The sequence below is a fragment of the Salminus brasiliensis genome, chromosome 4, assembly GCF_030463535.1.
Source record: "Salminus brasiliensis chromosome 4, fSalBra1.hap2, whole genome shotgun sequence".
In the NCBI taxonomy this organism is placed as follows: Eukaryota; Metazoa; Chordata; class Actinopteri; order Characiformes; family Bryconidae; genus Salminus; species Salminus brasiliensis.
In genome coordinates, this window is record NC_132881.1 from 37,821,983 (window position 1) to 37,834,374 (window position 12,392).

The window sequence follows — 12,392 nt, forward strand, 5'->3', positions numbered from 1 at the left end:
GACTGGGTCAGAGCATCTCCAAAACATTAGGCAGGTCCTGTTGGGTGCTCCTGGTATGCAATAGGTAATACCTAAAAAAACGGGTCCAAGGAAGGACAACAAGTGGAATGGGCGCCCAACTCTCACTGATGCGATCCATGGAGGCCATACCCTAAGATTTACAGGAGTTAAAAGATCTGCTGGTGCCAGATACCACAGGACACCTTCAGGGGTCTAATGAATCCATGAGTCAGACCGGTTTTGGCAGTTAAATGGGGCTCCTGACAATATCAGATAGGTGGGTATAATGTCACAGAGAATCTGTGTATTTTGATCTCAGAACTTTGGCTTTGTAAATTTAAATTTTGACTCTAAAAATGAAGACAGATCCAGTTATTATTAATCCATGTTCCTGTGCTAAATTGCTTTGAGGTTTGTTTTCTCTGACCCTTGTCTTTCATGTACCACATTTAAGCTACATTATCAACAGCTTATCATCAGAATCTGCTAAAAGATTACAAACATGTCTGTAAAACTTTAACCCAGCATAGCATCTCACTTTACAGCCAAAGATCAAGCACTTGTCTTAGTTCTGCATTGACCCCTTTTTAGTAGACGTGCTGCCATTGCATTAGCCCAGTTTTGACGTCAAAACCACAGCCTTTTAGAAAAGAAATTCCTGTGACATCAGACTTTCCAATAGCTTGTTGTTTAGACACAAACACACCAACAATGATGATTTCACATCAGTCGAAAGCATTTATTCATATTAAGAACACACACAGCAGCATCTAACCAACATGTGTTGACAACTGTTGAAAAATCAATAAATCACAGTAGCACTAAGCGCCAGTTGTCCAACTTTATCTGACATCTTACTTTACCTGGGCTCACCCTGCGCTGTAGTTGAAGTGCCTTTTGGATATTGGATGATTATCAGTGAAATTCATTCAAATGGTGTCACATAGAACAGATAATACAAACTCACAATAACAAATGCAGCATTTGAGCCCCTATATCCATGAAAATTGATCTTGCTGAGGACCTGAGGATCCTTATGTGTTCACTAAGAGTTAATTATGAGAGTCACACCACATCACAGTTAAACATTCAAAAGCAAAAAGGCAAAGTTCATCACAGTCACTCATCGACTGTGGCATGCTGAGTCAGACCAGCATGATTGAAACACCACTTTACAGCAATAATCCAATGAAAGTCTTGTAAAATTGGCAACAAAAGTAAACAGACAGCAGCGAATTATGAAGCAAATTGTGTTTTTAACTTTACTGTGTGTCCTTCAGGCTAGTAGTATTAATCCTTGTTCAATCTGTCAAATGACATAATACTCACACACAGTTTTACAATATAAATTACAATACAATTGCCATCTATACACACAGGTTACAGAAATGTAAGCTGACAATGAACTTGACAGTAGAAATTCCCTTAAAACTTACTTTAAAGGAGCAGAGGATTGTGTTGTGTGTTGTAGGTCTTCTCTCTCTTCTGAGCAAAACAATGTGCTGGACTGCAGTTCATGGACACGTGTAATCTGATCAACCTTGAACTGTGCTGTCATTTCAAGCAAGGCTGTGCTAACTAGCTGCTAATGTTTCAGGGCCTGGTTCACATCTGCTAAATCTTATATTTTGGATCTTATATTTGCATAGTAGGTAGACAAGATCCTAGCTGTGAGAATAAATGACTGAAGTGTGTTTATTACAAATTTATTAAAATAACATTTTTGGGATCTTTTAGGTAGAACCTTTGACAACATACATATTATACAAAAGTTTGTGGACACATCCCTATTAGCCAACAATATTGGGTGAGTGTTTGCCCCAAACATATTTTGGGTAAAGGTTTTAGCATGCTACATTTTAGACAAAAAGTTTGTAGACACAGCTCTATTATCTTTATGATCCTACACCATCATGCAACAGTTGGTTGTTGGGGCAGTGGTGGCTCAGTGCTGAGAGCACTGGGCTATTGATGACACTCTGGGCATGTGTGCTCACTGTCACTGTGTGTGTGTTCACTGCACGGATGGGTTAAAGGCGGAGGCCAACTTCCAAATTGTGAATATTGGTTGTCTTGACATGTCGTTGTTTTGGGGGTTAAGCACCTCACCTTTACACCTCGATACATCTTTCTCTTATCTGACTTTGCTCCAGAAGGCTTTTTTATTTTCCATATGATCAGCTGCAAACTTTAGTTGGGCTTGAAAGTGTCAGCTTTGGAAAGGGTTTTTTGTCTCGGATGGCAGCCTCTCAGTTCAACATCCTCCCAGCTGAGAGTGACCTTGGCAGAGTAACTACACCACCCAATGACAACAACTGTTGGACTGTGACCTTGGAATCTGCTATTTAGAAATGTACAATCCTTCTCAGATATGCACTGAACTTCTTGCACTTCCCCATTATTCTCTGTGTGGCACAGAGACGCTACAAGTTGTAGTCAGTCATGATCACTAACAGGAAATGAGTAGGCCTCGGTCATGGCAGGTTAAAATACATTTTGAAACTCTCTGCACCACAGCTCCACTAAATTAATGCAAAAAATTTATATCTTCAAAAATATGAATGTACTCCAAATGGCACATAGGTGCGACAGTGGAGTGCATTACCCTCCACCAAAAACAAGGCCTAGCCCACAGACACAAAAAGAAAGGAAAAAGATTCTTCACTCCATTATCATCTGTCTGTTACAACATGCACTGCCAGCTGTTATCACTGCTATCACAACCATCTACCTACCACACTTGCACATTTCCCCCACACCACAGTGCATCTATTTACTTTTCAAAGAACCCATTACTACATCAATAACTCAATGTGATGACTATGTCAGATAGAGATAGATGCAGATGTCAGATTGTCCACAAAATGTTCCTGTGATGAGGCTTAAAAGGTGATAAGGCAGGGCATTAGAAGTTACCAATTTGTATACACCAGTGTGGGACCAACATGTTTATGACGTGTGTCTGTGGGACTGAATTGAGTTGTCAAAGCTTACATGTTAATGAGAATAAGTGGTTTATACCTCACATTTTTTTAACTCTGCTAATGCATTTTCCTAGTTTGACCACACTACGTTTACATTTACATTTAAGGCATTTAGCAGACGCTCTTATCCAGAGCGACTTACAAAAGTATTTTTCTATTTACCTAAGAATAACCTCAGCTAGTTTGAAAAGACTAATAATTCGAAGATATCTCTAAGTTTAGATTTTACTAAACACAAGTCAATAAGGTGACCACTCTGCTATTTGCCCAAGTATTCTCTAAAGAGGTGGGTCTTCAGTCTGCGTTTGAAGACAGCGAGCGACTCTGCCGTTCGGACACCTAGGGGAAGCTCGTTCCACCACTTCATTGCAGGACAGAAAAAAGCCTGGACGCTTGTCTTCCATGGATTTTGAGGGATGGCGGGCTGAGCCAAGCCGTACTTAAAGCTCCAAGAGCTCTTGGTGCGGATCGGCTTTTGACCATTGCAATCAAGTATGGAGGGGCTGGTCCATTCTTGGCTTTGTAGGCCAGTGTCAAGGTTTTGAATCTGATGCGGGCAGCTACAGGAAGCCAGTGAAGAGAACGCAGCAGTGGAGTGACATGGCTGAATTTACATTTACATTTACATTTACAGCATTTAGCAGACGCTCTTATCCAGAGCGACTTACAAAGTGCTTTGCTATTTACCCAATTTAGAATTGTTGAAGATGACCCGTGCTGCCGCATTCTGGATAACCTGTAATAGTGGAAGCCCAGATGCATATAAACATGATATACACACCATTCTTCTTTCTAAAAGCTTCCTTAGTCTTCCAGACCTCAGCTTGACTTCCATCATTTCTGTTAATTGCCATTTCTTAATTACATTGCAAACTGGAAACTGGAAACGGCTACTTGAAAATGCTTTGCTGTCATTGTGGCCTGGGGGTCATGAGTTTGAATTCTGAGCCATTCTGATTTGCCATTGGTGGCTGAAGTCCAAGAGAGCACAGTTCACTGTACTCGCTCCAGGTGGGTAGATGGGTGTTCTCTCCATTTATCACTCTTAAAGTGACATAAGTAACGTTGGCACAGGCGTCCATTTCCTAACAGTGATGGTAATGCCAAAGCCCGAAAGCTAATTAAGGGTGAGACCTTGGTAACAGTTATCTGAGAGCTCAAATCTCTTGGACTGCTCTGAATTTTGAATGGTTCTTCTCTACTTTTTTACTGTAAAACTTTACAAAACAGAAAACCATAATCTCGCTTTGCTTAAAATGTTTGAAAAAATATATACATTTTGGAGATGACTTCATCTTCTATTCTAATTATAACCTAATTACTTACAGTCACAAAACAAAACAGTAAACAGTACCCAAACTTTTGCATGCCAATGTATATAGTGTTTATACAAGCAAAGATGCATTACTACTGTCTAGAGATATGGTAATAATAGAAATAATAATAGAAATAGAAAACTTTTTGCACCTTCACACAGTGCTACAGTCCATTATTCCATTTTTTGCAATAGCTCATGCAATAGCTGCTATTTATGGAAAGAGCAGTGTATTGAAAAGCTCAAAGTGAACCTGCATGTTATGGAAGAGCAGGCAAGAGTGGCAAACATGGAGGTGGGCGTGGGGGTAGTCATGGGCACTGGTACGACTGCTACGTGCAGTTTCTTCGAAGTCCTTTTCTCCTAGAGAACATCATATTGTTCCAGGCCCACATGCAGGATTGTCTCAGTGTGGGGGAGAGGGAGACTATTGGTGCCTTCCCACCGTTCACAGGCTAACCCAACAGTCGACAGAAGAGATGAGGCGATAACAGTCAAGCATCCAGCCGTGGCTCAGCTCTGTTCAGGTCAAAGCCTGCAGATTACACACCATCCTAAAGGCAAATATAATATCCAGAGCCCACAGCTGCTTTTGGCCTTACGCTTCAGCACAAAACATACACACACACACACACACACCATGACTCATCTCATTCAGACACACCAGAGCTGAAACAGTTGAAATTCAATGTGGAGAGGTAGGTAAAATCATCAGTCTTCGAACTTTAATAGAAACCTAAGATGGAATGATTATTACATAAAAGAGGCTTGCTCTTTATATAGATATTGAAACTAGAAGCACAGTTCAATAGCTAAAAAAACATGGGTTATTAAATGAAAAGAAATATGATACCTAAATAAATACAGTTATATAGCAATAGATTTGATCAAATGATATGAGTATTAGAGAAAACTGTAGCCTACATCTACAGCTGCAATGGTCTGCAGTGAATTCAGGCTACACTCTTTTTTTTTTAATTAGTTAGAATCAAGGATGAAATCCCTGAAGCCTTGAATGAGACAACATGTTATGTGTTACTGTTTTGGGATGGTGTTTTTTTTTTATTGTTTTTGCAATTTCAGGACACTGTAATTACCACAACAGAAGACATAAGAACTTAAAATAATGTGGTGAAGCATGTTCTGCTTACATCGAGACTGATCAGTAACCAAAAGTTCCATTACTGTGAGCTACACTATATGGACAAAGGTATTTGGACACCTGCTTATTTAGTTTTTCTTCCAAAATCAAGGATATTAAAAAAAACAGGTTGTCCTGCTTTTGTTGGAGTAACTTTCTCTACTGTCCAGGGAAGGCATTCGTTTTGGTGCACTGCTGTGAGGATTTGATTGCAATCCGCAACAAAAGCATAAGTTAAGTCAGGATGTTGGGTGATCATCACCCCATCACATCCCTAACTCCCCAGCTTATCCCAAAAGTACTTGATGGGGCACCATCATTTCAGAGCTCAATGCTGGGGTGCTTTATATCCCTCTAGCCCACATCTGGCAATACTTCTTTACAGGGACTGTGACAGCAATGCAGGCAACTTAGCTAAATGCATTCATTAGAAGGGACATCCACACATAATGCAAGTATAATGTATGTTTTTAAAATTTCTCTGGACTGGTTAATCTTATGCGTGATATTAACTCATGAACTAAGTGTTTCAGGAAAAAAATAGCATTATTTCTGTGACTACTTGACCTCAGATTATTGAAATGGAGACATGTACATCATTGGAATCTGATGTATGATGTATGACATTTTCTCTCCAAATAAGACCAAAGGTCCCTAAAAATCATCTGAGCTATTCAGCTCTAAGGTTCATAAACTCTCCGCTTAACATCAACGGCTCCTCTGTGGAGATCGTTAAGAGCACCAAGTTCCTTGGTGTCCACCTAGCGGAGAACCTCACCTGGTCCCTGAACACCAGCTGTACAGCCAAGAAAGCCCAACAGCGTCTCTACTTTCTCCAGAAGCTGAGAAAGGCCCGTCTCCCTCCACCCATCCTCACCCTCTTCTATAGGGGAACCATAGAGAGCATCCTAAGCAGCTGCATCACTGCCTGGTTTGGGACCTGCACAGCCTCTGACCGCAAGTCCCTCCAACGCATTGTGAGGACAGCTGAGAAGATCATGGACATGGACATTTACACCACCCACTGCAAAGCAACCAGCATTGTGGATGACTTCACCCACCCTTCACACAGACTGTTCTCCCTCCTGCCATCAGGAAGAAGGTACCGCAGCATCCGGTCCAACACGACCAGACTCTGCAACAGCTTCTTCCCCCAAGCCATCAGACTCCTCAACACAACTCAACTTCCGAACTGATATCTTTCTGGTACATGTACACTCTCCCTCTCTCTCTCACTTTCCAACCATTTTACCCCAGATAACATGGGAAGCATTTTTTGCACAAGCATTTGCACTAATAACTTTACTACCTCACTGGACTCTATTTATTGCACATTGCACAATTTGCACACTACCGTCATTATTTATTATTCTCTGGTCTGTACTGTGTTGTGTTGTCTGTCCGCACTTGTTTGTTTGTGTTGCACTTGTGTCTTGTATGCACTGTCTATGTTGCACCATGGTCCTGGAGGAACGTTGTTTCGTTTCACTGTGTACTCTGTATGTAGTTGAAATGACAAAAAAACCCCACTTGACTTGACTTGACTTGACTTGACTTGAGAAAGAAGGGGCAACACTGCCCCCAGTTCGTTATGGTTAACCACAGTACTGCACTACACTTTGTTAAGAGGAAACTACAAAAGCTCTGAAGTTGTTTCAGAGGAGGGTGTAAGTAAATGTAATAATTTAGGAGGCTTCATAATATGAATGCAATTGTCCATACTAAATCAAGTTAAGGAGACCTATTTATGTCCTATTTTTCCAAATAATCTTATATAAATACAATATAAATATATATAATATAAATTATTCTTTAATCTGTGATAAACATAAATATTTTTCCTCAAATGTCAGTTTCACAAACGTGGATCCTCTGACTTATGAAGTTGTTTAGGAGTCAGAAGGTTATATTACAAATTTCACACCCTGTAGTAAATAAAAAAAGTTCCAAATCCAATACAAACACAGCATGTCCAAAAGCTGAATGTATTTTTCTAATAGAGAACAACAGTTTAGGACTTCCCTGGACATGATGCCTAATACAGAATGATGACACAATTTCGGAGGTCTATTTAAGCTGACTATCTACTGTATATATTAATAATAATCAAGTGGCATCACTTTACATTGAGACTACCCTTTCGTATGTTAATACAAAATGGTAGTCTTTTGTATATTTAAAATTGGCTTATTAAGGTTATCAAAGGTCATATTTATCAATATCTATCAGTTTTGGTATTTCTTTCCTGTGGCCAAGGATGACAATAATCACATAGTACATTTAGAATGAGATTGCTCTTAATATTAAGTTTCTTATAGGTTACTAATTTGGCCAAGAATGTAGGAATAAGACATTCAGTAAGTTAAAACTCTTAAATCAGGGAGTTAATCCACAATATACAGTGGGGTCAAAATCTGACCTCTCTGACCTGTTCGAAGGCCTTACCATGTCCCAAATTTTCTTACATTTGAATGGCAGCCTAGAATAATTCATAGTTTCAACATAACGTGTCGCAACATTTGATCACACGTATCTAAAAATGGAGAGATGCGACTGATACTCTCGGAAGAAAAATGCTACTGCCCTCACAATGACCCATTGCCCTCATGATGACATAACACACTCTAGGTACTCATTGGCCGAGAGCCTGTGCGGGGCTGACAGAGTGGGGAGCTGATTGGCCCTCTTTCTCTCTCTCTCTCTCTCTCTCTCTGGGCCGCATGCTGGCTCAAGGCTGTAACTGTATGTGACACACAGCACCGGCCTTGCATTCCACCAGCAGCAGATAAACATCGGGCTGGGTGCACTGGCGCTTGCTGTGTGTCTGTGTACCTGCAGCACCTCCCTCCCTAAAGCTCTACTGTACTGAGGATACTCATCCATGAACTCGGCCTATGGCTCTCCAACACGTACACTCGCAATGGATGAAGGTGTGAGTATGCATGTCTGTGTACGTGCATGTACACACATGCATGCCTGTGTATGTGCATGCATTTCTATGATTCTAATGTACTTATCCTTTGAATCTATATGTCCCAAAGTCACAGGAGTCACAGCTAGACAAGCCTACAGTATAAAGGACAACTTGATTTACATTATTTCCCCACTGATATTTGTCCTCATCTGTTTAAAGGAATCACTGTTCTGCAAGATTAATGTCTTTGTGAGCTACAGAAGCAGGGATGGGAAATAATTTAATCATTTAGTAATTTACATTAAAGGTTACTGCAATGCAATATTTCTTTGGACAGTTTGGTCTTTACTTCGATATTATTAAAACTGTATAAATGTACTCAGACTCAATACCTTTTACTCTTTAAATGTTTATAAATATACACTGATCTGCCATTACATTAATACCACTGACAGGTGAAATGGAAACATTGATTATCTTCATCTACAGTGGCATCTATCAAGGGCTGGGATATACATATTAGGCAACAAGTCAGTTCTTGAAGGTTGTGTCAAAAGTAGGACAAATAGGCAAGCATAAATAATCTTTGACAAGAGCCAAATTGTGATGGCCAGACGGATGGGTCAGAACATCTCCAAAATATCAGGCAGATCTTTTGTTTTTTTGTTTCTGAGTACCTACCAAAAGTGCTCCAAGTAAGGACAATAGTGAACCGGCAACAAGGTCATGAACACTTAGGACTTATTGCTGCAATCCATGGAGGCCCCAACTCACAACTTACAGGACTTAAAGGATCTGCTGCTAACGCAGTGGTGTCAGACACCACAGGATGTCTTCAGAGGTCTTGTGAAGTTCATGCATCACCTAATCAATATTAGGCAGGACATTACTACTAAATGTACATGGCTGATTGACATACATTACAAATCTTGTTTTTGTACAAAAAGTGTTTTTATTAAAACATCCAATCAAATTATCAGTATTAAATGTAACTCTGTTAATTCACCTTAGTGAATGGACTGCTTCTGCCTTTTAGTTTCTGCACTATACTTATCTATACTATATTTACTGTCAGCTGTCAATTTTTTTCTGTTCATGTGTTTTTGAATTTTACAAACTGTTTGAACGTGACCACTGTAGTTTGTGGACAGTGGAGTGGATGGTTGCCAGTGGTTCACGGTTTCAGGGTGTTTCAGTGTTTGTCTGTGTTACCTTCTGGCTCTCTCCTTTTAGTAAGGCTGGTAGGCTGGTCCTTAGCCACCCTCTGATCATTTGTTCACTTTCCATATACTCCATATATCCGACCAGAACTAAATTCATCTCCTTTTTTTTCCAAGATAATGACTGTCTGGCCTGATGCAGAATCATAGAAGACTGGCCATCTTAGTCTCCTGCTACCTGCCTCAGACCATTCATTAGTAATATACAAGTGGTTCTGAGCAGAGGAGGATGGGTCCCCCCTTGTGAGTCTTTTCTCCCAGGGTTTCTTCCTCCACCTTTGAGAGAGTATTTCCTTGCCACTTTGGCTGATTCACCTAGGGTTATTTTTTGTTGTTGTTGTTGTTGTTGTTGTTTCTTTGTATCTCATGTACAACATTTAGAACCTTGTTTGTCTTACATGTTAATTGTGTTACATATGGGTGACACATATCCCACATTAAAGTTACATAAGAAAAAATGCCCTCTTAATTCTACCTGACATTAACATTTCTATATTTATATATGTACATGATGTGTGTCAATACTTTATTCTAACTTTAACTCCAGTATATTTATGGCTTCATATTTGTATGTAGAGTATATTTCTATTAATTATTATTTTTTTAATTACTGATGTGAAAAAATGTAAAAGGAACAACCAAGTCTGATTTAAGCTAGACAGTGCTTTGGCTAAGGTTCAAAATGTACTTTACTGAGCACAGCCGGATACTTACCAGCAGATGGCGCTTGCATTATTGTCACTGGAACATCATGACAGCTCACCTTGCTGGAGCAAGAAGGTCTGCTGCCTCTAATGTTTCTAAACTTGCTGTTAAGACAAAAACAAACTGCTGCTTGCTGTCACTGTGTAAGAACCTGTACCTAACCACACACCAACTAGTCCTCAGCCACTGAGTGTGTGTCTTGCTGTGATAAGCCAATTACAGCTTTAATCTTATATTGCAAACACTAGGGAAAATGCTGATGATTGCGCGAGACTGGCTGGCTGGCTGGCACATCCTGTGGCCAAACCTCTGTCTGGAGGTGGGTTTAAAAAAAAGGTTTTAGTCATTTTAAGGTCTTGTCATGCCTCTGCTCTTCAGTGTTAGGGTGTGCCGAGGCTGTAATGTCTTTAGAAACACTAAACAACACTAAACCATCTTCCACAGTCAAGACCTTTAGGTAAAGAATGAGAATGGATGCAACACCTATAGAGTGAAGTCATGTCTACCCAAAGCACAAACAACATTATACAGGATTTTGGCCAATTATGAATAAGCTTTTTTGGCTGAGCGAATTACTTGTGCATGACTGCGTGTAACGTTGCGCTATACTTGGTCTAGTAGAGTGCACTCATTACATTATCTTGTCTGTTATACTAACTTATGGTCTAAAGTATTTGGAACTATTCATGGACCTTATTTGAGGCCTTTGTCCAAATTTTTTATTTTTTTTTTCGTTGGATAGGAAAGGTAAGAAATCTATAGGAAATTAGGTTGGAAATCTAAAGCTGAAGTCTTTCTTTCTAGGGTGTAAAAATATATTATTCTTACAGAGAGGTCTCTGTAAATGAACCATGAATTACCAGTGTTACCAAGTTAAGAAGTGAAAATGTTGAATTTGACACTAAGTGGTCTTTTATTTGCAATGTCTCTCTTTTATTTCTTCATCTGCAGTTTCTTTCACATGATTTTATTTTTCATTTTATATGTTAATCTTGCTCCAAAGGTATGTTTGAATGCATTGTCTTCAGCTATTCTAGCCCTGATGATGTTTTGATATTTAATTAAATAATTTACTTTGTTTGTAACAGACATTTAGGCCTGAAAGATCAGCACATGTAACTGCTATAACGTGAGCTTATCATACAGTTTCACACTGCTGTATTTATAGGCTGATATTCCATATTTAACTAAACAATAATGTATAATAGTTCTGTGAAAAAAAATATGAAGAGAACAGAGGGGTATTTATACTAGACTTCTGTTTATATAGTTCTAGTATTATTCTGAAAATAGGAAGTAGAGTAGAGTGTTTCATATAGAAAATAATTGTGTAAAAATTGTTTGTGCTGCCCTGTAGATACACATGAGTAATGCTTTAAAACATGGAATACACATACACCCAAATCTACAGATAAAACAGATAAAATGGCCATTGGAAGGTGTATGACTTCCTAAATCTTGATAAAAACCATAACAGACAAAAACAACAACATAATCTTTGATTTAAAAACACCTTTTCTTTTTTTATTTCAGTCTAACTGCATTTACTTAGTTTAGTCAAATTTAAGTCAAATGAAGCAAAGCTAAATAATATTTTTTAGATGAACAAAAGAAGTGTCCTTTGAACCTCACAAACACTTGAAATCAAGCCCTGCCTTCATTTCTATACAGTGTTGACCCTTTGCTGCTTCTGGATGCCCATGTTGGTGGTTCATCTGGGAGAACAGAGAGGCTGTAGTGAAGCAGGACTAGAATAGTGGAGGGTGGGGTTGGACTGTGGACTCGCATGTGGGCCCCTGGCCTGTATACAGCACTGCTCCGGCTATTGCTGTGTGTGGAGAGCAGTGGAGGCTGTTTCCTTATGCATGCCAGTGGTCAGGCCTCTGCCTACACACCCTCAGCTATTTCAGGCTTTCTCTGCTCCTTACCCTCCATTACAGCTGCACCCAGACTAATAGAGACAGAATGGAGAAAGAAAAAGAGAGGCAGAGAGAGAGAGAGAGAAATACTATAAAGAGATCAAATATCTGTGTCAGACAGATCATGTAATAGTTTTTCTCCAAACAGACGTTGTGTCAAAAGTTGTGAAGGACCGTTGTATCTCATGAATCTG